A 26,845-nucleotide genomic window follows, 5' to 3' on the forward strand; every position below is an offset into this window, starting at 1 on the left:
TTAAAAGACACTTGCTCCTAGGAGGAAAAGCTATGATGAACCTAGACAGCATATTTAAAAGCAGAGACATCACTTTGCTGACAAAGATCTGTATAGTCACAGCTATGGTTTTTCCAGTAGTCATGTACAGATGTAAGAGTTGGACCATAAAGAAGGCTGAGCACCAAAGAATCGATGCTTTTGAATTATGGTGCTGGAGAAGACTCTTGAGAGTTCCTTGGACAGCAAAGAGATCAAACCAGTCAATCCTAAAGGAATCAATCCTGAATATTCTTTGGAAAGATTGATTCTGAAGCTCCAATACTTTGGCCACCTGATACAAAGAGCCGACTGATAGGAAAAGACTCTGATCCTGGGAAAGATTGAGGGCAAAAGGAGAAGGAAGGTACAGAGCATGAGATGGTTGGATGGCATCACTGACTCAATGGACATGAGTTTGAGAAAACTTTGGGAGATGGTGAAGGACAGAGAAGCTTGGCGTGCTGCAGTCCATAGGGTAACAAAGAGTCGGACATGACTTAGTGACTGAACAACAACAGAAGCAACTATACTCTAATAAAGCTTAATTTAAAAAATAATTAGGTAGAAAAAAAAGGTGCTGCAACAAATCACATGCCGCCCAAAAAGTATATAGTTAAGCAAAATTTACATTAATTGGAGCAGCTCTGAATATCCCAGCACATAGGCACACCCCAGATCTTTTCATTCTGAACCAGGACTTTCAGGGGCTTCCCTGGTAGCTCTGATGGTAAAGAATCTGCCTGCAATACGGAGACCTGGGTTCTATCCTTGGGTTGGGAAGATCCCCTGGAGGAGGGCATGACAACCTACTCCAGTATTTTTACCTGGAAAATCCCATGGACAGAGGAACCTGGCAGGCTGCAGTCCATGGGGTCACAAAGAGCCTGACACAGACTGAGTGACTAGGCACAGGACTTTCAGACCAGACACACGGTGAACTCTGATGGACCAGTCCAGGTTTCAAAGAGTGTCCAAAATTAGGACTGTATGTGTGTATCTGTGTGTGTGTGTGTCTTCCAATGGGCCCCCTGGCTTTACATATACAGACCCTGTGTGTTTGGGTGGAGGCTGGAAGCTTCGTGCATGTAGCCACCCCCTGCTCTCTTCTGGAGGGGACATTGTCACGGGATGACACAGAGGAGGAGGCTGACAGGGCCAAAGTCAGGGCCCATGTGCATCTCACCTGGGCCAGTGACCAGGTGACAAAGGTGGGGTCCTCCATGCTCCTGTCCTTCCCCCAGATTCTAGAAGACAGGCGTGAGAGGTGAGCCCTGGGTTCCAAGATTATCAGTTCATTGGTCATAAATACTCAAGTAGTGTATATCAAGCGGGAGACTTGGGAGTGGAGAGGCAGGGACACAGTGAGGTCTGAGGAGTCCCCTGCTCTCAAGCTCCCCTGTGCAGAGTGCCCTGGGGATTCCCAGGAAGGTGAGCAGGACAGGCTTCAAGACTGACAGAGTCTTGTGCGTGTGTGCTAAATCACTTCAGTAGTGTCCAGCTCTTCGTGACCCCATGGACTGTAGCCCATCAGGCTCCTCTGTCCATGGGATTCTCCAGGCAAGAATACTGGAGTGGGTTGCCATGCCTCCACCAGGGGATCTTCCCAACCCAGGATAGAACCCACATCTCTTACGTCTCCTGCACTGGCAGGCAGGTTCTTAAATAAAGGGTGCGTATTCCCCAGGGAGGTGATCCCTGAAAGGTGACGAAGGGCAAGTTGGGTGCATAACAGAGAGAGCTAGACTGGAACGCAGGTGGCCAGAGGACTGCAGTGAGAGGTGGCAGTCACACAAGGCCTGCAATCACGGACTTTGGAGCCATACTGATAGGATTCGAATCCCACCTCCACCATGACCTTCAGATGCCTTAGCTCAAGCTTACGCTTTCCAATCTGGCTACAGCCACCTCTTCAGACTCCAAGTAACAAGAACAGCCATACCTCATGCTTACAGAGGGCTGGGCATCATACTAAGCTCTTCAAGTAAGTTCAAGACTTGGAGCAGAATATTTAAAATGGATAACCAACAAGGACCTACTGTATAGCAATATGGAATCCAATTCAAAATTATGTGGTGTGACAGCTGGGATGGGAGGGGAGTTTGGGGGAGAATGGATGCATGTATATGTATGACTAAGTCCCTTCACAGTTCATCTGAAACTATCACAACATTGTTAATTGCCTATACCCCAATACAAAATGTTTTTGGTGTTTAATAATAATAAAAATTTCTTTTAAAGGTAAAATGCAGGAAACCGTATATAATTTGATCGCATTTTTATAAAACAATTATACATATTTTAAAAAAAGACTTAGAACAGAACCTGGCACAGAGTCAGCGCTCAGCACACCTTTGACACTGTTACTATGATGGGTTTCACAAGCACATTGGGAAGGAGGCCCTGTTTTTCCCCTTTACCAGAGGGAGACACTGAAACTTACAAGAGTACTTGATTCAGTCTCCCAACTCTGAGCGGTAGAGTTTCTAATCTAGTATCATTATAGACTTAGGTCACTGATTTTTTTTTTTTTAATGTATACCATTTTTAAAGTCTTTATTGAATTTCTTACAGTACTGCTTCTGTTTTATGTCTCTTTTTTTGACCCCAGACATATGGAAACTTAGCTCTCTGACCAGGGATGGAATCCCCACGATTATTAGAAGGCTAAGTCTTAATCACGGGGCCACCAGGGAAGCCCCAGGTCATGAACATTTATAAATGAAACGGGCACAGACTTCCATCCTACCAAAGTGAATGAATGGAAGGAATTTTCACTGAGAAACGGTGCCTCTAGTGAGCCTGTTAATCTTGTTAAATATGGTCAGAGACCCACACTACACCTACCCCCCAAAAAAACCCAAACTTGGAAGATCTGATTAAACTATCTCATTATTATTCATAATACTTCAGTTTCTATTCAAATAGACAACTAGCCATTCAGCAAGTGACTGAAGGAATCAAAGGCAACAAAACAACCAATCATTACAATTATAACTGAAAGCACCAGAGGTACACATTACTCTTTCTCAATCCCATAAGATGATGATGATGAAACTACTACTCATAATTAAAATCTGAGTGGTACTTAACATATGGCAAGTACTGTTTTAAGCCCTTTCCACATTTGGACTGATTGCATCCTCATAACAATCCTGAGAGGTAGGCACTACTACTATTATTATTTTGGTTAAGATATTTATTTATTTGGCTGCATCAGGGTAGCACATGGAATCTTTAGTTGCAGCATGCCAACTCTTAGTTGCAGCACGTGGGGTCTAGTTCCCTGACCAGGGATCAAACCCAGGCCCCCTGGACTGGGAACACGGAGTCCCAGCCACTGAACCCCCAGGAAAGTCTCAAGGTGCTATTATTATACCCATGTTGTAGCTGAGCAAACTGAGGTTAGACAACTTTTCCAAGTCAGTGTTGGAGCTGTAGAAGAAGTAGTTGAAGGTCAGTTTAAATAATTTTCCCAGGGCCACCTAGCTGTAGGATCCCAGACAGTCTGCCTTGCAGACTCTGTAATGATTTCATTGCATAAAACAGAAAGGCAAGGGAAGAAGGTGAAAACATGTCATCTATTATCCTTGCTATGCAACATGCATTTCACATTCATGAATTATTTAGCTTTACCACATACAAAGAACAGTGCAAGGCATCAAGGGAGATAAAGATTAGTGAGTGTTTGCTTCAAGTACTTCAAGTGTGTGCACAGGCCTGTGTTTACTCTAAGCCTCCTTTTAAGAATGTGTCAGGAAAGAGTTGCTTCAGCATATGCTGGGAATGGAGCCATATCGACAGAGTACAAATCCTGGGTAAGACATATCAAAGCTCAGCAGTTTGTGACTTTAAAAAGATGAAAAGAAATATGGATGAGGAACTCGTACAGAGCCAAATATGCAAACTGAGGAACTTCAAAGTGAATCTTGTTCCAATATCAGAAATTAAGCAATCTTCTGTCTGTCTCTCTCTCTCTCTCTATTTGAATACTATCCAAGGATCTATCCAAGCCATGAAATTAAAAGACGCTTGCTCCTTGGAAGAAAAGTTATGACCAACCTATTTAATATGACAGCATATTAAAAAGCAGAGACATTACTTTGCCAACAAAAGTCCATCTATGGTTTTTATAGTGGTCATGTATGGATGTGAGGGTTGGACTATAAAGAAAGCTGAGCACTGAAGAATTGATGCTTTTGAACTGTCGTGTTGGAAAAGACTCTTGAGAGTCCCTTGGACTGCAAGGAGATCCAACCAGTCAATCCTAAAGGAAATCAGTCCTGAATATTCATTTGGAGGACTGATGCTGAAGCTGAAACTCCAATATTTTGGCCACCTGATGTGAAGAACTGGCTCATTGGAAAAGACCCTGATGCTGGGAAAGATCGAAGGCAGAAGGCGAAGGGGACGACAGAGGGTGAGATGGTTGGATGGCATCACCAACTCAATGGACATGGGTTTGGGTGGACTCCGGGAGTTGGTGATGGATAGGGAGGGCTGGCGTGCTGCGGTTCACGGGGTCGCAAAGAGTCAGACACGACTGAGTAACTGAACTGAACTGAACAAGGATCTATGCAAAACCCTTGCAATATAACTACAATATTTCAATCCCAAGAGTGGTTTATGTGAAGGGATGTACCATGCGACTTGGGTCTTTCCTACTACATTGACTTATGTCAGATTTTTCTGTATTATTTATAAGGAAGTCAGGGACTTCCATAAACCTCTGCAGCGGGGTGGGGTGGGGAGGTGCAGATTCAATCCCTGCTCAGGGAACTATGATCCAGAGTGCTGCATGGTGTGGCCAAAGAATAAATAAAATTTTTAAATAGACTTTTAAAATAAATAACTACGAAGAAGTCATGGTTGGCATTTCTCAGCTCGTTGACAGGAGTGCACACACGTGACGCCCCTCCAGCCCTGCCAGCCTCTCTCTTTCCCCAGTGTCCTGTGCTGGACACTGACTCCACTCTGACCGCTGTGCTGGAATGTTCCCTCTCTCTTCTCATCCCCATCTCTCCTAGTCTGCTCGTGGCGTCTCTTCTTTTTGTCTCGCTTGCCAATCCATCTAGCTTCTTTACAAAGGAAAGCTCCCCTCCTGCCCTCAGAAATCAAGGCACAGATATCCCTTTTACCAGAAGCCCAAACGAGGCCTGACATGCCTGAGATGGACCACACAGAAAACCTCGTCAGGCCACCTAGAATAACGTGCAGAGCCACATGCTTAAAAGATAATGCAGGGCTTCCCTGGTGGCTCAGCGGTAAAGAATCCACCTGCCAATGCAGGAGACACAGGTTCAATCCCTGGCCTGGGAAGATCTCACATGCCACAGAGCAGCCAAGCCTGTGTGCCACAATTGTTGAGCCTGTGCTTTAGAGTCCAGGGGCCACAACTACTGAGCCCATGTGCCCAAGAGCCCATACCCAACAAGAGAAGCCACTGCAATGAGAAACCAGTGCACCACACAGCCAAAAACAAACAAAATTTTATATATATATATATATATATATGGCAACACAATATAAAACTCACCTCCAGACTTTTAAAGTACAAACCCTAACCCATGCCTGAGTACACTTTTAGAGAGCATCCATTCTGCAGTTTTTTAAAGTAGTTTAACTCATTTTCTTTTTCTTACAGTTTTTCTCATGACAAAATAATACATGCTCATTTAATTTAGAAAGTTAGAAGCCCAATGGATCAATGAAATAAAAAGGAAGAGTTCACCGAAAATCCCAAGATACACTGTCAACTCTGTATTGGGGAGTCTTCCAGTTCTATAAATCAATCCATCTAGAAGAGTGTTTCAGATGCTCTACTAAAAACCATCAAAGTACTTTCCTGGAACTTCCCTGGTGGTCCAGTGGCTAAGACTCTAAACACCCAATGCAGGGGACCTAGGGTTCAATCCCTGGTCAGGGAACTAGATCTCACATGCCACAACTAAGATTCCAAGTAGAAAATAAACAAATTTAAAAAGTACTTTGCCAAGGACCGCCCAGCTTTATAGCACGAGCAGCTCCCAGCATGCACAGAAGTGAATGCTGCCATCTTGGAACCCACAGCGCCTACGCTCTCCCAACCCCTCCATCAGGGACCATCCTCTCCACCCACCCCAAGTCTTCACAGCCCAGACACATCAGCTTGTTTCCACCCCAGCCCTCCAGCCACCTCTTTGCCTGTGAAAGTTTCTCTTCTTTTTCTGACTGACCTAAATCGGGTTATTCTTTCATGCTCTATTCTTGGGAAGACCTTTCATGGTTGGTGGTATTTGTAAAACGCCGGTTAAGAGCATGCACGCAGTCAGATTTCCTTGGTTCAATTCTGCCTCTGCCACTTACTGACTCTGTGAGCATGAATAAGTGACTTAATTATTATGTGCTCAGTTTCCTCATCTGAGACAGGGAGATAACAGTTCTTACCTCCTAGGTGAGAACTTAATTATGAGAATTAAGTCAGTTAATAAATGCACACGATCCTGGAAGGATGCTAGCACGGAATAAGTGCTCAACACGTGTTAGGGGTTATTGGGGTGCCCTAGTACACCCTGATCTAAACTTCTCACGCTCAGTACCTAATGCCTTTATCACTATACGCGTGCATATGTAGACCTATGGTGGGCTTCCCCTGTGGCTCAGTGGTAAGGAATCCACCTGCAATGCAGGAGACGCAGGTTCGATCCCTGGGTCAGGAAGATCCCCTGGAGAAGGAAATGGCAACTTACTGCGGTATTCTTCCCTGAATTCTTCCCTGAACCTGGCAGGCTATATAGTCCATGGGGTTTTCATAAAAGAGTCAGACACAACTGAGCAACTGAGTGTGCATGCGTGTAGACACACACACACACATATATGCTACTTTGTAGTATGTAACGGAGAAGGCAATGGCATCCCACTCCAGTACTCTTGCTTAGAAAATCCCATGGATGGAGGAGCCTCTTGGGCTTCGGTCCATGGGATTGCTAAGAGTCGGACACGACTGAGTGACTTCACTTTCACTTTTCACTTTCATGCACTGGAGAAGGAAATGGCACCCCACTCCAGTGTTCTTACCTGGAGAATCCCAGGGATGGCGGAGCCTGGTGGGCTGCTGTCTATGGAGTCGCACAGAGTCGGACACGACTGAAGTGACTTAGCAGCAGCAGCAGCATGTAACCTTTTCAACCTCCTATTATATTTCTCTAGTGAAATGATCCCTTCTTAGGCAGGAGGCAGGAACATGTCTCACGCTTGTCTGCGTCACCCACAACCTTCTACATGGCATAATGTGAGGCAGACTGCAGTTACAGTGACTGTGTGCAGAACAGAATTCATTGAGTGGAACTGAGCTGAGTCACTTGCCCAAGGGTTCTAACTCCTTGGCCTCCATGTCATATAACGTGAATTAAGTACAGGTTCCAAGGGTCACTTTGGAACCAGCAGGGACCTTAGGGATTACTTGGTTGGATGGAATGGAATCCCTGGGCAGTCCTGGAAAAGCATCTGCCATGCTTTCCACTGCACACCGAAAGGAAGCCTGTGTCTATTGCTTTGAATACATGCCCAAATTCTGACCAAGGGAATGACCCAAAGCAAGCGTGTTGGTGATGGCAAGAAAGAACGCAGCCGATGTGCACTCACCATGTAGGAAAAACTCATAGAAATTCACAAGTGAATCGCTGCTGTCGTGTAATTTTGATAAGGTCATCTTTTAAACGCGGCCACCATATGCTTTTGATGTGTGAAGTGAAGTGAAGTCACTCAGTCGTGTCCAACTCTGTGACCCCATGGACTGTAGCTTACCAGGCTCCTCAGTCCATGGGATTTTCCAGGCAAGAATACTGGAGTGGGTTGCCATTTCCTTCTCCAGGGGATCTTCCCGACCCAGGGATCGAACGCGGGTCTCCCACATTGTAGGCAGACGCTTTACCGTCTGAGCTACGAGGGAAGCCCGTGTAGGGCTTCTGATGTATAGGGGTTATTTCTGTTAACAACTCCCATGATTCCATCTCTGTCCATTCTATCTTCACTGAAGAATAAACTCATCAGCACTTCTTTGGGGTAGGGGGTGGGGGGTCCAGGGTAAAACCATCTCCCAGCCCCGCTGAACTGAATGCTCACAGCCACGTCTTCAGGGTAGAATAGGCGGGGGGAGGAGGAGTGACAGGAGACAATGGAGCAAGCCTCCACCAGCCCGTTCAGGAAAACAAGCTGTGGCTTACTAATGGGCTGGCACTCGGCCACAATGAGTGTGTTGTGGCCAAGTCATAATAGTGAATGCAGAGGCCCCGTTCGTACCTGGCACTGTGGACTCACGGCCCAGAGAGTCCAATCTCCCACGCTGTCAACATATTCAAGGTGCCCACTCATGTTAGGGCCACTCGGGTGGCTTATCTTCTGAGCAAACATCAGAAACTTAATGAAGAGACAGCTTTTGAGGGGTGCAGAGACTAGAGCGGTGGTGGGAACCAATCTATTTTCACTAAAAGCTTTGCAAATTTGAGAAAGCCCCTTAGCCTCTGGGGCAGGGGGAAGTCTAACCTAATCCCTCATAAAATGTAGGGTCCACATCAAATCAGTGGTCTCCAAGTTGGCCATATGGCACAGTCCCTCTGGGAGGTCTCTACTCTGCTCCTGGCTCTTCTTTCAGCATCTCCCCACCTGATGGCCAAGGCCTGGCCTGTAGTCAGGTAACCAGTCAGGCAGTGACTCAACCTGCCTCTCCAGCCAGTGCTGCCAGCTGCCTTCTCCCCACCGTGGGCAACCCCCCCCTCCCCAACACTCACACCTGACCACAAGCTGTAACTGTATGTGGTGTGCGTGGCATTCATTCTGCTAGTTCATAAGCCCTGGTGGGCAGGGCCACATCTGGTTTTCTTTCACACCCACCTTTCTGACACAGTGGACAGTCTTCCTGTATAAATTAGGCCGACAATAATTTCACCTGTCAACCCCAAGCTTCCTGCAGTTGCCCCTTCTGCTCTCATATGCACAGTTCCTATTCTCTGCCTCTCCCTCCACGATTAGCCCTCCAGCTGATGCCGCATCACAAGCCAGCCCATGAGCTACCTCCCGAAACAGAATGCACGAGAGCATGTTCTCTTGTGTCAGCTTTGGTTGGCACCCAGGATTCAACATCCTTGCCTCGTCCTGGTGACTAAGGCAAGTTCCTAAGGAGAAGCAGGGTTGTTAGAGGGAAGGGGGAGCTTGCCCAGGGTGATCTCCCTTCGGGGCAGGTGGGGTCCCAGGTGGAACCTGAGCGCTAAGCGGTGGGTGGGGTTGTGAGCAGAGCTTCAGGCTGTAAACAGCACGTGCTCTGAAAGGCAGAATCAGGGGCAAAGTCTGAACAGAGGATCTGACCGGTAACCAAACAAAGGGACCTGTCAGGATCCTGAGGCCCCAGGGCAGAGTGAACAGGTTGGAAATGTCTGGTAGGAGTCCACACCCCATGTCAGGGCGGATTCCCAAGGGCAGTGACCTCGCACATGCCCAGATGGGTGGTTATCACTGTCAAGGGAGCCAAGCCCAGAAACTGGAGGCAAAACTCTGACATCATAGTTTTGCTTCCCTCCCCACCCGACTCCACCAGAATGTGCCGTTCTCTACAGCTACATATTAGGGGACATCAAGTTTCCCATTTTATATCTTATACATTAATCCTCTTCTCCTGCTCCCTCCTCTGACACACCTTCCAAAATGGTTTTATTTATATTTCACCTATTTAAATACTTGGTGGGAAATTAGCATGCAACAGCAACACCCATTTTCATTTTTGCACATTAAATCTCAGACCTCACTCCCATCCATACGCATTTTTTTTTAAGGCAGAGTTTCACTCATAAAATACATGCAATCCCTTCATGTTATACTGTAAACAATGTTCCTTTTTGCAAGTTTCCAGAATTACCATATATGGATGTGAGAGTTGGACTATAAAGAAAGCTAAGCACCAAAGAATTGATGCTTTTGAACTGAGGTGTTGGAGAAGACTCTTGAGAGTCCCTTGGACTCCAAAGAGATCCAACCAGTCCATCCTAAAGGAAATCAGTCCTGAATATTCATTGGAAGGACTGATGTTGAAGCTAAAACTCCAATACTTTGGCCACTTGAGGCGAAGAACTGACTCATTTGAAAAGACCCTGATGCTGGGAAAGAGTGAAGGCAGGAGGGGAATGGGAAGACAGAGGATGAGGTGGTTGAATGGCATCACCGACTCAATGGACATGAATTTGAGTAAACCCCGGGAGTTGGTGATGGACAGGGAAGACTGCTGTGCTGCAGCCCATAGGGTCGCAAAGACTTGGACACGACTGAGCGACTGAACTGAAGAATTACCATCAAATGTAGTTTATGGCATTCCTGCAGTGTTTTTGGTTTGATGCACTGATGTTGTTATCATCATCTTACTCTATTTTAATGTTGTGAAGCACATCTGGGAAAATCAAACCTGGACTTAACCAGAATGTTCAAGAAAATGGAATGTTTCAGTTCTCTTAAAATGAGATCAGAGACTTCCCTGGCAGTCGAGTGGCTAAGACTCCACACTGCCAAAGCCGGGGGCACAGGTTCAATCCCTGGTCAGGGAACTTAGATCTTGCATGCCATAAGTCCCGGTCAAAAAAAAAAAAAAAAGATTAGGGTAAGATCAGAAAGCATTTCCCACCTCCTCAAACTGAATAATGTATTTTAACCCATTTCTCCACCGTGATGACCAGGAGACTGAGGACAGCTCCAGCACCACGAGAGTCCAGGCCTGAGTACCAACTCCACATCATCATGGATGTCGAGAGTGTGTATGAGACAGAAACACATGCCTGAAACAATTTTTAAAAACAAGCTTCCTGAAAACCTGGCTGTTTTCTTCTGATCTACCTCCTTCGGGTACAGTCTTGGGAATAAAATAGCTCCTCCTTACTGAGATGTGCCCCTGCTTCACTTGTGTGACCTCATTCTATCCTGACAACATCGAGGCTGGTTCTATCAGTGCTTGCTTCTTCCCTCGCCCCTACTCACATCCTGGATGGAACAGGCCGTGTTTTCCTGCAGCCTGAACGCTGTTGGAACAAGGAGTACACCCGGGGAAGTCTCGAATCCCGCCCCGCCCCACTGATCGGTCTCTGGGGAGATGCTGGCAGGCCCGGGGCTAGAGCCATCAAGTCTGAGAACAGAGGGCTCTCCCTCTAGGGCAGGATAAGTCATTTGTTCTGAACCCAGCGGTTTCCTGGAGGTAGAAATTCATCTGAAGGTAAATATCAGAGCTTGGCTGAAACACAGACTTTTGATCCCTCCACAGCAGACTGGACCCAAAGGGTGCTTCCAGACAAGCACAAAAGCAAGTGGCGGGGGCGGGGGGGCACCAAGATTTTCACGGAGCCTCATAATACCTCGTCTGTTCTCAGAAAATGAAGTGAAACGAGCACTGAAGGAACGTGAGTTTGAACTGAAAAAGACTCGTGTAAAACAGATAACTGATGGGAATCTACTCAGTGCTCGGTGGTGCCCTGAATGGGAAGGAAATCCAAAAAGGAGGGGATGTGTGTATACATACAGCTGATTCAATTTGCTGCACAGTAGGAACTAACACAGCATTGTAAAGCAACTACGTTCCAATCAAAACATTTTTAAGAACGACACCCGCACGGCAATATGCATGTGTTCATTCCCACAGAACTGCATATGCAAAAATGGTTCAAGGGGTAGATTTTGTGTTTACCAAATATAAATGTCAGATTGTTTGGCAAACATAGAAAAATAAAATAAGATAAATTGAAGGGGGAAAAAAATCAAACCAAAATAAACTGAAGGGGAAAAACCAAAGACCTCCTCCTCAGCGCAGGCCCAGAGTCAAAAGACAACATTTACTCAAGCTTGTGCAGATTCTTTCCCGACAGTGGGCTGCTTCTGTTTCTGAACACTTTTTAACATCTTTCTCTTTTGAAATGCCCCTAGACCACTCCTCCAGGCTGCTGGGAGCAGGATTAGACTGGCCGGGAGCCCACAGTCTGCTTCCCCGGTCCACCCTCCCTTTGTGTCTGTGGGTGGATAAACCGCTGCTGGCTCGGGCCAAGCCAACACCCAGATGCCTGCCCTTCTCTCCAGAAGCTATTTATTGTTTTCAGAGGAACCAGCCATCAAAGAGATCTCCTGTGCTCCACCCACTCCTCCGAACTTACAGTCCTTGACTGAAAAATGCTAACATCCGACCAGACACCAGAGACATCCTGAAAGATGATGCCAGGACCTGATTTTCCAGACAGCAGCCTCAGCTTTCTTTATGAGCTCCCCAGTCAGCGTGTCTTCACTGCTGTGACCTTGCTCACTGTCTAGCCTAAATCTCCAGCGTCTCCCCGCTCCTACCCGGCATGGACTGGTATTTCAGCCATCCTCTGGGTCACTTATCCTAAGCTGCTTCTTATTTTCTTCCTTGGCTCAGTATTGTGCCAAGAATTCCCCGGCTCTAAATTCAGGGAGTGTGTTTTGACAAGACTGAAGAAATGTTTCCAGAGAAGATGGAAATGGATGGGCTTGATCGCTCAACCAGGGTTTCATCACACAGTCCAGGACATTCTTCTGTTAATGTTCTTTATATTATCAACAGAATGGAAGCAGAAATCAAATATATATTATGTAGTTAATACATATGTGCTGCACTGTGCTTAGTCGTTCAGTCGAGTCTGACTCTCTGTGACCCCATGGACTGCAGCCCGCCAGGCACCTCTGTCAGTGGGATTCTCCAGGCAAGAATACTGGAGTGGGTGGCCATGCCCTCCTCCAGGGGATCTTCCCAACCCAAGGATCAAACCCAGGTTTCCTGCATCGCAGGCAGATTCTTTACTGTCTGATCCACCGGGGAAGCCCATATATATAACAAATACATGTGAGTTCCAAGGGCATGTCTCTAGACCCCAGTTGTTGGAAAACAGGTACAGGGTGCCTGAAGGGAGGATGGGTCCGCCTGAGCCTGGCAAGTGATGCTGCCTTCTCCTTGGAGGCCACGAGAAGGAGGTGCCCACACCCGTGCTGTATGCCCTTCTGTGCTTCCTGAGTGTGTCTGTTTTACAAAGGCTTTAAGTCAATGGCTCACAACTGCCCTTCGACATCACACTAAATTCCTCAGCGCAGCTGACAGAGCCCTCCCTGGTCTGACCTCGGCTCACCTGGCAGCATCCTCTCTCCTTGCTCACCTCCTTTCTCCTCCCCTGGCCAGAGTCCCCCCACCTGCACACCCCTGTTCAGTGCTCCTGGGGCCACACGCTTTCTCAGCTAGAGGAAGTGCCTCATGCTGCTCCCTCATTCTGGAACTTTCTGATATTCCTCTTCTATCCCCTTCGTTACCTGATTAACTCTCAGCCTTCACATGTAAGCCCCAGTTTTCTCCTCCTGGATCCTGTATTTCTGCAGGCCAGGCATTCACATAGCTGTATGTTAAACTTGCTTTTTAAGTTTGAGATTAGCAGATGCAAACTATTATGTATAGAACAGATAAACAGCAAGGCCCTGCTGAACAGTACAAACGACTATATTCAATATCTTGTGATAAACCATCATGGAAAATATAAGAAAAGGATGTGTGTATGTGTGTGTGTGTGTATATATATATATATATATATCTGAATCACTTTGCTTTATAGCATAAATACAACATTGTAAATAAACTATACTTCAATTAAAAAAAGACTGAATGCAAAAAAAGTAAAATTGCTTTTTTAACAGTCTGTCTTCTTAGAAGACTAAAGGTTGTGTGATATAGAGGTTGTCTATCTTGCTCACCATCATACCTCCAGTGTCTGCCTAGCACGGGACCTTAAACACCATAGATGCAAAAAAAATAATAATAATACTTTTTGGAAGGGAGGAACAGAATTAACTAAGAAAGGGAGAGGTGGGAGGATGGATGGAAAGAGGAGAGCTGGAAAGGTGTAGGGATGAAGAATCAGGAAACAGAGAAAAATGGTAGCAGCTATTGTCAAAAAATATCTTTGCTGCTTCTGATCGCAAAAGACGAGCGGAGATCTGAGTGATTGGGATGGACTGAGTCAGAAACTCAAGTCTGAATCGGCTTCAGCACCTGGACATACAGACCCTTCAGCGCATTCCTCAAACTCAGAAGGACTCAGACTGTCAATGAACTTATCCTGGTGTGAGTTACATACTTAGAAATGCCCACCCCTTTTTGTTTGTTGGAAAATTGAATTCTTTACTGGTTAACATAGAACTTGAAACTGTGACCGCTGAATCACCCGAAAGGATGACAGAACTCGTGTGAAGGCAGAAAGAGTTCAATTATTTCACCGAATCCCTCATTAGATCATGGCATCCGGTCCCATCACTTCATGGCATATGGATGGGGAAACAATGGAAACAGTGAACGACTATTTTCTTAGACTCCAAAATTACTGCAGTGACTGCAGCCATAAAATCAAAAGATGCTTGCTCCTTGCAATAGAAGCTATGACAATAAAAGCTATGACAAACCTAGACAGCGTGTTAAAAAGCAGAAACACTACTTTGCTGACAAAGGTCCATTGAGTCAAAGCTATGGTTTTTCCAGTAGTCATGTATGGATATGAGAGTTGGACCGTTAAAGAAGGCTGAACGCTGAAGAACTGATGCTTTTGAACTGTGGTGCTGGAGAAGACTCTTGAGAGCCCCTTGGACTGCAGGGAGATCCAACCAGTCTATCCTAAAGGAAATCAGTCCTAAATATTCATTGGAAGGACTGATGCTGAAGCTCCAATCCTTTGGCCACCTGATGCAAAGAGCTGACTCATTGGGAAAGACCCTGATGCTGGGAAAGATTGAAGGCGGGAGAAGGGGATGACAGAGGATTAGATGGTTGGACGGGATCACCAACTCAATAGACATGAGTCTGAGCAAGCTCTGGGAGTCGGTGGTGGACAGGGAGGCCCGGCGTGCCGCAGTCGCAAAGAGGACTGAGTGAATGAACGACAAATCCCTAATTAGAAATGTCTCTTTTACTGGGAAAGGAAGATAGTTGCAGCACAGCTCAATGCTTCCATCTAGTGGCCATTCCCATGACTTGCGTTTGCCGATCTGAAGGAAGCCTCTCAGGAGAGATGCTTGACTCCATCCTCTGGGATGGTCAAAGTCCACCTTTTAGGAGGAGACATCATTTATGGTCCCCTGAGTTCTCTTCCTAAACAGCCCAGGGTAATGCTTTAACTTTCTGATATCCAAGGAGTTATCATAAATCAGTGTGACATTTTAACTACACTCAATTTGAAGCTATCCCGGCAACACTCTGGAAAAGTATATCCTTTTCACCTCTGTTTTGAACCTTACCTTTATTAACTTTATTTATCCAAATAGATTTTTCTTTTTTAAAAAGAGGAAGGTGGGGGAGAGAGGGAGGAAAAGAAAAGTAGACAACAAATGTATGTTCTCTGAAGCTACAACCTCATTAAGTCAAGAGTGCCCTTTGGTCCAGCGGCAACTCTATGCTGAGAACCAAGATGCCAGGGTTTAGACTCAGGCTACCACCCACTGCCTTGTCCCTGGACCAGTTGTTATCATCTCAGATGGACAGTTTCCTCATCTGTAACAAAGAGAGGTTCAAGCATGATCACCACTTAGGTCGCTTCTGGCTCTAAAGTTCAGTGGACTTGTTCTCAGAGTCACAGGTCTCATGACCATGGGGACCTGACTTTACACCCACCCTGGGCTCAGCACCCCCGATCCATTCTCCCACTGAAATGCTCTTGGATGAACTACAGGGCACCAGGCCCTGAAGTGGGTGCAGGTGATCAGTGATCAGTGATCAGACGACACCATCTCCGCCGAGCTTACAGCCTCGCAAGGGACGCACACAGCACATGATCACAGAAGCAGTAATTGCATCGCCAGCAGAAAGGGCTCCGGGGAGGATGTGTACCTGGGCCCTCGCTGACGGTGGGGGCTGAGAGCAAGGAGCCTCTCTGGGGAAGTGGCCCGCCTGGATCTGGAGGACAGTGAGCAGCTGCTTCTGTGTGTGCCGTACATGCAGGAGGACCCAAGTGGGCCAAGGCCTAGGGCACATCTGGGGATCAGAAACAGCCCATGGAGCCTGGTGTGTGGGCAACAAGAGAGTGAAGAGAAAGGGGAGGGACGCAGAACGGATTGCAGGGGCCAGAGGAGGCTTGTGCGCGTGTTAGCAGCTTCAGCTCGATTCCAAGAGCAACGTAACTGCCCTCCTGAAGGGCTTGAAGCAGGAAGGCAACATGGCCAGATGTGCTTCTGTGGAAGACCTGCTTGGGTCAACACTGGGGCCACAGAGGCCAGTTGTGTGATGACCGCTCTAAGTAAGAGACTTCGGGGCCTTGCCGCTGGGGTGGGAGGATGCAGGGAGATTCCGAAGATAAGGAAACAGGAGCATCATTAGGGCACGGGAGTTGACTGGATGTGAAAGTACAAGGGAGGAGCCCAGGGTCATTCCCAGGCGACTGGTCAAGGGCAGCCGGATGGAATTAATGCCATTCACTGAACTGAAGGGGCACAGGAGGATGACCCGGGATGGAGCAAGATCGTGAGCTCGGTGTTTAGATGGTTATGTTTCAGAAAGGCTCAGGGAAGATGTAGGCAGGTGAGCAGGCAGCTGGGGACCCAGAACTGAGAAGAACCATTTAATTTAATATATGATAAATGGCGGGGGGGGAGGCAACTGGCCGCAGGTGGTGAAAAGAGGCGCAGGACCAACATCAGATGTCTGGGTGTATAGAGGATGCAGAGATGGAGAAGGAAACCACAGAAGGGGGTCCTCAAGGTGAAACCAAATGGGCAGAATATGATGCTGAGGAAGCCAAGAGGAGTGTGTTCTCTGCTGACTGGGGGTGGGAAGCCAGCTCCATGGAGACTGAACAAGAGAGAAAATGCAATTCAGTAACAAAAAAAGCAAACAACCTAATAAAAAAAATGGGGGAAGACCTAAATAGGCAGTTCTCCAAAGGAGACATACTGATGATCAAAAAGCACATGAAAAGATGCTCAAAATCATCAATTATTAGAGAAATGCAAGTCCAAACTACAATGAGGTATCAACTCAAAGCAGTCAGAATGGCCATCATCAAAAAAAATCTACAAACAAATGCTGGAGAGGAGGTGGAGAAAAGGGAGCCCTCCTACACTGCTGGTGGGTAAATTGGTACAGCTGCTATGGAAAACAGTATGGAGGGAAGTTCCTTAAAAAACTAAAAATAAATAAATAAATAAAATTAAAAAACTAAAAATAGAGCTACCGTATAATCCAACAGTCCCATTCCTGGGCATATGCTCAGAGAAAACCATAATTCAAAAAGATACATATACTCCAATGTCCATAGCAGCAATATTTACAATATCCAAGATATGAAAGCAACTTAAGTGCCCATCAACAGAGAAATGGATAAAGATGTAGAATTATTAAATATATACACACACACATATATACACACTAATGGAATATTAGCAAAAAAAGGACAAAAAAATTACCATTTGTAGCAACATGAATGGATCTAGAGAATGTCATACTGAGTGAAGTAAGTCAGACACAGGCAACTATCATATTTTATCACTTATACATGGAATCTAAAAAAGGGGGTACAAATGAACTTATTAACAAAATAGAAAAAGAGTCACAAATGTAGAAAATGATCTTGTGGTTACCTAGGCAGTGGGGGGAAGGGAAGAAATGATAAGTTGGGAGATTGGGATTGAAATATACACACTACCATATTTAAAATAGATAACTAACAAAAGCCTACTGCATAGCACAGAGACCTCAGTTCAATACTCTGCAATGAACTATATGGGGAAAGAATCTAAATAAGAGTAGATATATGAAATAGTATAATTGACTCACTTTGCTGTACATCAGAAACTAACACAACAATGTAAATCAGTTATACTTCAATAAAAAAATCTTTATAAAAGAAAGAAAAAGAACAAGATAGAAAACCCAGAGACAAACTCACACACCTACGGGTACTTTATTTTTGACAAAGGAAGCAAGAATATACAATGGGGCAAAGATAGCCTCTTCAACAAGTAGTGCTGGGGAAACTGGACAGCTACATGTAAAAGAATGAAATTAGAACACTTCCTAACACCATATACAAGGATGAACTCAAAATGGGTTAAAAACCTAAATTGTAAGACCAGAAACTGTAAAACTCTTAGAGGAAAACATAGGAAGAACACTCTATGACATACATCACAGCAAGATCCTCTATGACCCACCTCCTAGAGTAAGGGAAATAAAAACAAAAATAAACAAATGGGGCCTAATTAAACTTAAAACTTTTTGCACAGCAAAGGAAACTATAAGCAATGTGAAAAGACAACCCTCAGAATGAGCGAAAATAATAGCAAATGAAAAAACTGACAAAAGATTAATTTCTAAAATATACAAGCAGCTCATACAAGTCAATACCAGAAAAACAAACAACCCAATCACAAAATGGGAAAAAGACCTAAACAGACATTTCTCCAAAGAAGACACACAGATGGCTAATAAACACATGAAAAGATGCTCAACATCACTCATTATTACAGAAATGCAAATCAAAAGTACAATGAGATATCACCTCACACAGGTCAGAGTGCCCATCATCAAAGAGTTTACAAATGATAAATACTAGAGAGGGTATGGAGAAAAGGGAATCCTTTTGTGCTGTTGGTGGAAATGTAAATTGATACAGCCACTATGGAAGATGATATAGAGATTCCTTAAAAAACTAGGACTAAAACCACCATCTGACCCAGCAATCCCAGTCCTAGGCATATACCCTGAGGAAATCAAAATCGAAAAAGACACATACATCCCAATGTTCATTGCAGCACTATTTACAACAGCTAGAACATGGAAGCAACCTAGAAGTCCATCAAAGGATGGATAGATTAAGAAGATGTGGTACATATACAATGGACTACTTCTCAGCCATAAAACGGAATGCATTTGAGTCAGTTCTAATGAAGTGGATGAACCCAGAGCCTATTATACAGAGTGAACTCAGAAAGAGAAAAACAGATATCCTATACTAACACATATATATGGAATTGGGAAAGATGATACTGAAGAAATTATTTGCAGGGCAGAAATGGAGAAACAAACATAGAGAACAGACTTATGGACAAGGTGGTTGGTGGGGAGGAGAGGGTGGGAGGTATGCAGACAGTAACATGGAAACACACATTACCACATGTAAAAAAGACAGCCAATGGGAATTTACTATGTGACTTAGGGAGCTCAACCCCGGCTCTGTACCAACCTAGAGGGGCGGGATGGGGGGGAGGTGGGAGGACGGGACATCTGCGTACCTGTGACTGATTCACGCTCCTGTTTGGCAGAAACCAACACAATACTACAAAGCAATTATCCTTCAATTAAAAATTTAAAAACAAAGAAAAAGAGGGGGTTGGCCAGAGGGTATGTAAGGGCCAAAGTAGGGCTTCTTCATATGGAAACTTACAGAAAGGACCTCTTCTAGCAGTGCGGGGCAGGGTGGGGGGTGTTGAAGACTCAGAACAGAAGGCAGCAACTGTCCTAACGCTCCTGAGAAGGTCTGTAAGGGTGAGCTCCAGGTCTCAGGGGGAGCTTCAGCCTTTATCAAGAGGAGAGATCCTCCCTCCACTATAGTCGTGGGAGCAGGGAAGGGGGACGTGTGATGAGCACAGGAAGGCAAGCCTAGGGCTCGTTTCCCAGGGACTTGGGTGAGAGCTGCACTAGCGGACAGTGAGAGAGACGGAGAAGATCAGAGGTTTAAGAAGAGAGAAATCGTGAGCTCTTTAGAGAGGCAGGCGCAGCCTTGTCGGGCGTGGGGACGTGACCGCACCCGTGGGGCCAGCTGGGCGGTTTCCTCCAGCCGAGCTCAGGGTTCACGGGCTGACGAGGGGAGGGAGGTGAACAGGTTCATCTGGGGCTGGAAATTTCTGAGTGGGGATGAAAGAAAAACAGAGGGCGGAATAACTTACTAGGGACGCGCTCAAGCGTTTAGTAGAAATGACAGGCTCTGGAGACTAAGATGAAGAGAGAAGTGAAGACAGAGAGGCAGGGTGGATAAAGAGCAGGCAGTTAGGCCGGGTCATCTGACTCATGGCTCCTGGGGTCACGGGGCTGGATCCCAGTGGCTCAGCCTCCTTGACATAAAATAATGTTCACACCTTGTCGTTCCCTCCCCAGGAACGTAGAAAGCATACATTGGCACCAAGTGTAACGATCTTAAAACGTGTAGTGAATGTGTGATTGAAAACTGACTTCTGACATGACCACTAAACCCCCAGGGAGCCCAAACAGTTTCCTGACTTCCTGTGTATGTCAGGCACTCTTCAAGGTGCCAGGAATCTGAGGGTGAACCTATCATCTGATTTACCCATAGCGGGCTTAGGATTTCACGGGGGAAGAGGGACACAGGCTCAGATTGCTCAATTAAATCAAAGTGGGGAAGGCATGTGGAAACTTACTGAATCCTCCGTATCAGAAGCCACATCAGCAGGCTACAGTTCCCTGACTTGGTACTACTCCTGGTCAGAATGAACTGTTCCAAAAGATCACTTGGATTATTGTATGTAAAAAATATGTGTTGCCTAGTAACAATTAGCTACAACTTATTGAACATTTACCATTGGGCCAGGCAGCATTTGGATTTCACAGGTGGCACTAGTGGTAAAGAACCCACCTGCCAAGGCAGGAGACACAAGAGACACAGGTTCGATCCCTGGGTTGGGAAGGTCCCCTGGAGGACGGCACGGCAACCCACTCCAGTATTCTGGCCTGGAGAATCCCATGGACAAAGGAGCCTGGTGGGCTACAGTCCACGGGATCACAAGGAGTGGGACACCACTGAAGTGATTTAATATGCAGACAGCATTTGTGAAGGATAATATTTCCCCAGAGACTCTCAGGTGGCGCTAGTGGTAAAGAATTCACCTGCCAATGCAGGAGCCACAAGAGACGTGGATTCAATCCCCAGGTCGGGAAGATGCCCTGGAGGAGGGCATGGCAACCCACTCTAGTATTCTGGCCTGGAGAATCCCATGGACAGAGTGCCGGGTGGGCTATGGTCACAGGGTCGCAAAGAGTTGGACACTACTGAGTGCACACACATGCACACACACACACAATATTATTTCCACATTCCAGATGAGGAAACTGAGTTCTAGGGAAATTGTTGATCAAAGATCACTTTGCAGGTTAGTGGGGAAGGTGGGATTACAATTCAGCTGTGCCTCAGCCTGATCTGTTTTCATAACAAGCTCCCTCTTCTGGTCAGAAGATTAAAGGAGGGCAAACGTGGTAGCCTGCAAACTTGGTTCCAGAAAGCCACCCAAATTGGTTAAAATGACCAGGCTTTCACAAAGCTGGAAAGAGCTCACTCCACAGGGAAAGAAAACACAGGTTGAATACCTCTCTATCCAAAGGCACCGTGTCCCGGGAAAGATGTTAAGAGCTGATTAGATGAATCTCTGGTGTCAAATAAATCGTGATTTTGTTGTTTGATACAGAGTTCTGACTCAATGTTTTTCACATTTTTCCATAAAGTCCTTGGGGGCCCACATCTGTCTTTACTTTCTCGTAAAGCCCTAACTGTGCTTTGAAAAAGTCCTATTTAATGAGAAGTCAAACTTTGTTTTTTCAGCTCCAGCTTCTCTTTGATTCAGATTCATATTTACTTCACTTTGAGTCCTTAAAATGTTTTCAAACACATTTTAGCTAATATAACTTTGAAAATATTCTCAGAAAACATGAAATATTCAAGGGCTAAATCATTGAGGTTTAGGATAGTTCGTGTAAGTCAAAGGCTAACTGTTCAGAAAATTTTAAATCAGCTCAATTCTGGTTTTTTAAAAAAGTGTATAAGTTTGACTTTGGTAAATTAAGTCATTTAAAAGGTATATGGTAGTAAATCTTGGCTTCCCAGGTGGCGCAGTGGTAAAGAATCCACCTGTTGATTCCTGGGTTGGGAAAATCCCCTGAAGAAGGAAATGGCAACCCACTCCAGTATTCTTACCTGGGAAATCCCATGTACAGAGGAGCCTGGTGGGCTACAGTCCATGGGGTCGCAAAGACTCAGACACAACTGAGTGATTGAACATATACATACACACAGTAAATTTTGCTACATCTGTTCCAAGCCACATACACACACACGTCAATTGTGGAAATGAAAATGAGAAAAACTGTCTCATTCTCTCACCCTCCACTCCTTGTCTAACCCAATAATCTTTCAGAAAAAACTCTACATGGTCACACCACATGAAACCAGAAGAGTATCTTCAGAATAAAATGTGAAAGACGACTTAGTCCAAGCGGTTAGACAGATGGAGAGATATTTCTTATACACATACATTATTTATTCTCCAAGGTATGTGTATGGAAAAAAGGGAAAGATTGTCATTCAGTTATTCAATAGATAAAGCTAAATGCCAAGCATGAAGCTAAGTCCCAGTGAAAAACACAGATTTTAAAAAAAAAAAGATAAAAGTGTGAAGAGTATTAAAAAAAAAAACGGCACATCAGGGGCCATGAGGATGCAACCCCAGGGAGGCCTGACATGAACTTCCCGTAGGAAATCAGCCAGGTGAAGAGGGGCCATGAGTGGTCCAGATCATGAAAGCAGCAAGTTTTAAGCCTCCAAGAGATTGGTGCATCTGACTATGTCACAGGAACTTGGACCAATGAAAGCAAAGAGACTAATCTAGACACGAGGGTGGGGTGGGGTGGGTCAGGGAGGGTCTCAGAGCCCTGTGAGGATGTTGAACTTCCTCCCCAGTGGAGGCCCACTGAGTGTTAAGCAGGGGATTGCCACAATTAGACATGCATTTTTTTAAGCCTCACTATAGGTGCAGTGAGGAGGATGGCAGAGGACCAGCCTGGGTGTGGTTAACGCAGGACTGGTGGTGATGAAGGGTAACGTGCCTGGGACTGGGGTAGTGACGCCAGAGACGGCACGGGGACAAATTTATGACTCCTAAGAAAGTGGAAGTGTTCCAAGCATCTCCTCTGACCACAACAGCATGGAACGAGAAATCAACCACAGGAAAGGAAATTAGAAAAAATGATCACATGGAGACTAACCAACATGCTACTACAAAACCAGTGGGTCAATGAGGAAATTAAAAGGGAAATTAAAAAAATACCCTGAGACAAACAACAATGAAGACACACCACACAAATCTACGGATGCAATAAAAGGAGTTCTTAGAGGGAAGTTCATAGTGATACAGGTCTTCACAAGAGAAATCTCCAACAACCTAACCTGCCACTGAAAAGGGCTAGAAAAAGAAAAACACGCAAAACCTAAAGTCAACAGAAGGAAAGAAATAATAAAGATCAGGGAGGAAATAAATAAGACAGAGATTAAAAAACAGTAGAAAAAAAATCAATTAAACCAAGAGCTGGTTCTTTGAGAGGGTAAACACAGCTGACAGACCTGTGATCCGACTCACCAAGAAGAAAAGAGAGAGACCCAAATAAGCAAAATGAAAATGAAGAAAGCTCAACTAATAGTGCAGAAATAGAAAAAACCATAAGAACATACTGTGAACAAATTTGACAACCTAGAAGAAGTGAAAAAACTTTCTAGAAACATACAGTCCATCAAAATTAAATTAAGAAGAAATAAATCGTTTGAATAGGTCAATCACTAGAAGTAAAATAGTATCTGTAATTTTTTTTTTAACTCCATATAAAAAAAAGTCCAGGAACAGATGGCTTCACAGGTGAATTCTACCAGGGATACAAAGAAGAACTCACACTGATTCTTCTCAAACTCTTCTAAGAGACTGAAGAGGAGGGAACACTCCCAAAAACATTCTATGAAGCCACTATCACCCTGATTAAGATACCACCAAAAAAGAAAATTATGGTCAATACTTTTGATGAATATAGTTGCAAAAATTCTCAACAAAATATCAGCAAACCAAGTTCCACAAGATATAAAAATATCATACACCATGCCTGTAAGGCGAGTGCAGAGACAAAGAGAACGAGCCGGGCGGTCAGGCAAGAAAAGAAAATTTCTTAGAGGGAAAACGAGAGGGTGACTGGCCCTTGAGAAGAACCAGTGTCCTCTCTTTCTGACGGGGTCTTTCTTATACCCAGCCAGTGAAAAATTCTCTGAAGGGATGGTTAATTTTTAGCCTGTAGTTGAGTCCTGTGGTCACATAGCTGGAGGTCTAGAATCTGGTGGTCACATAGCCTTGAGAAGGTAGGCACCAGCGGGAAAATAGAATATCGTTTCGGCAGTTTGGTCAGTTGCAAGGGTCACTGTGACTTTATTCAACATAATGAGCCATTTCAACTATGAGCCCCCATGTAGGCCCTATCAGTGACCAAGTTGGATTCATCCCAAGTTCACAAGCATGGTTCAATACATGCAAATTAATCAATGTAACATACCACATTAACAAAAGAAAAGTAAAAAAACCCCACATGATCATCTCAATAGATGCAGAAAAAACCTGACAAAATTCAACATCCATTCATGATAAAAATTCTTACCAAAGTGGGTATAGAAGGGACATATCTCAACATAGTAACAGCCAGTTATGACACACTCACAACCAATATAATACTCATTGGTGAAAAGCTGAAAGCCTTCTGGCTAAAATCTGGCTCAAGACAAGGATGCCCATTCTCACCAGTTCTATTCAACACAGCAATGGAAGTCACAGCCACAGCAATCAGACCAAAAAAAGAAAAGAAATAAAAGGTATCCAAATTGGAAGGGAAAGAGGTAACCTTGTCAGTATATTCAGATGACTAAGTATAGAAAACCCTAAGGACTCCACACAAAAACTGCTGAGATCTAATAAATGAATTCAGCAAAGCAGCAGGATACAAGATTACCATTCAGAAGCCACTGCATTTCTTTATACTAACAATGAAATATCAGAAAGGAAATGTAAAAGAAAAAGAAAACTTTAAAAATCATACCAGGGCTTCCCTGATGTCCAGTGGTTAAAAAGCTGCCTGCCAATGCAGTAGACTTGGGTTTGACCCCTCGTCTGGGAGAGTTCCCATGCTGCAGGGCGATGAAGACTCTGCACCGCCGCGAGAGTCTGCGTGCTGCAACTGCCGAAACCCACGTGCCTGGAGCCCGAGCTCCGCAACAAGAGAAGCCACTGCAACGAGAACCTGCACATGGCAACTAGACAGTAGCCCCACCAGCCGAAGCCAGAGAAAGCCTGCAGGCAGCAATGAAGACCCAGCACAGTCCCAAATAAATAATTTTCAAATAATCATACCAAAAAATAAAATAAAATATCTAAGAATAAATCTGACCAAGGAGGTGAATGACTTGTACACGGAGAACTCTAAAACACTAGTCAAGGAAGTTAAAGAGGATTCAAAGAGATGGAAAGATATCCCACGCTCTTGGATTGGAAGAATAGTGTTGAAATGGCAATACTACCCAAATCAATCTGTAGATTTAATGCAATCCCTACCAAATTACCCATGAAATTTTTCACAGAACTAGAATAAATAATCCCCAAATTTACATGGAACCATAAAAGACCCAGAATTGCCAAAGCAATCCTAAAAAAAAAAAAAAAAAAGCAGGAGGCATAAGTCTCCCAGACTTCAGACAATACTACAAAGTTAGAGTAATCAAAACAGTGTGCTAACTCAAAAAGACACATGTACCCCAGTGTTCATTCCAGCACTATTTACAATAGCCAGGACATGGAAATAACCTAGATGTCCCCCAACAGATGAATGATTAAGACGATGTGGTTCATACACACAATAGAATATTATTCAGCTATAAAAAGGAAAGAGATTGAGTCAGTTGGAGTGATAGAGATAAATCTAGAGCCTGTCACACAGAGTGAAGTCAGCAAGAAAAAAACAAATATCATATACTAATGCATATTTATGGAATCTAGAAAATGGTACTGAGGAAGCCATGTTCAGGGCAGTAACAGGTACAGACAAGAGAACAGACCTGTGGACATGAGCAGAGCGGGAGGGGAGGGTGGGAAGACGTGAGGGAGTAGCAATAACAAAAGCGCTGCCGTGTGTGGAAGAGGTGGCCAGCGGGAAGCTGCTGCGTGGTGCAGGGGCCTCAGCCGGGGCCGTGTGATGACCTAGACGGCGGGGTGGGGTGGGGGGAGGGGTGGGGGGAGGGGGGCTCAAGAGGGAGGGGATATACGTATACATATGGCTGATTCACATTTTACAGCAGGAACTAACACATTAATGTAATGACATTCCAATTAAAAACACTTTAAAATAAAAACCACCATATGATATTAATACAAAAACAGACATATGCATAAAAGAAACAACAGGGAGCCCAGAAATAAATCCACACACCAAGCTGAATTAATCTTGACAAAGGAGGCAAGAATATAAAATTGGAGGGGAAAAAAAACCCCAGTCTCTTCAGGTGGTACTGGGAATGTTGAACAGCCGCATGTACATCAATGAAGTTACAACACACCCTCACACCATGCACAAAAATAAACTCAAACTGCTTTAAAGACTTAAACATAAGACGTGACACCATAAAACTTCTCGGTGAGAGCATAGACAAAACATTCTCTGACATAAATCATACCAATGTTTACTTAGGTCAGTCTCCCAAAGCAATAGAAATAAAAACAAAAATAAACAAATAAGACTTGATCAAACTTGCAAACTCTTTCACAGCAAAGAAAATCATTAAAAAATGAAAACACAACCTAAGGAATGGAAGAAAATAATTGCAAATTATATACCCGACAAAGGCTTATTCTCCAAAATATACAAACAACTCATACAACTCAACAACAAAAAGCAAATGACGCAATTGAAAACTGGATAGAAGATCTTAATATACATTTCTCCATGAAGACATACAGATGGCCAGTAGGCACATGAAAAGATGCC

At 44.7% G+C, this 26,845-nt stretch overlaps 1 protein-coding gene across 1 annotated transcript in view; it reads right to left on the minus strand.

Moving 5' to 3' along the window:
• PDGFRL (platelet derived growth factor receptor like) overlaps positions 1–26,845 on the minus strand; it is a 75,287-nt gene that overhangs the window by 26,395 nt on the left and 22,047 nt on the right. The window lies entirely within an intron of this gene.

The sequence above is a fragment of the Dama dama genome, chromosome 32 (genome assembly GCF_033118175.1).
Source record: "Dama dama isolate Ldn47 chromosome 32, ASM3311817v1, whole genome shotgun sequence".
Classification (NCBI taxonomy): Eukaryota; Metazoa; Chordata; class Mammalia; order Artiodactyla; family Cervidae; genus Dama; species Dama dama.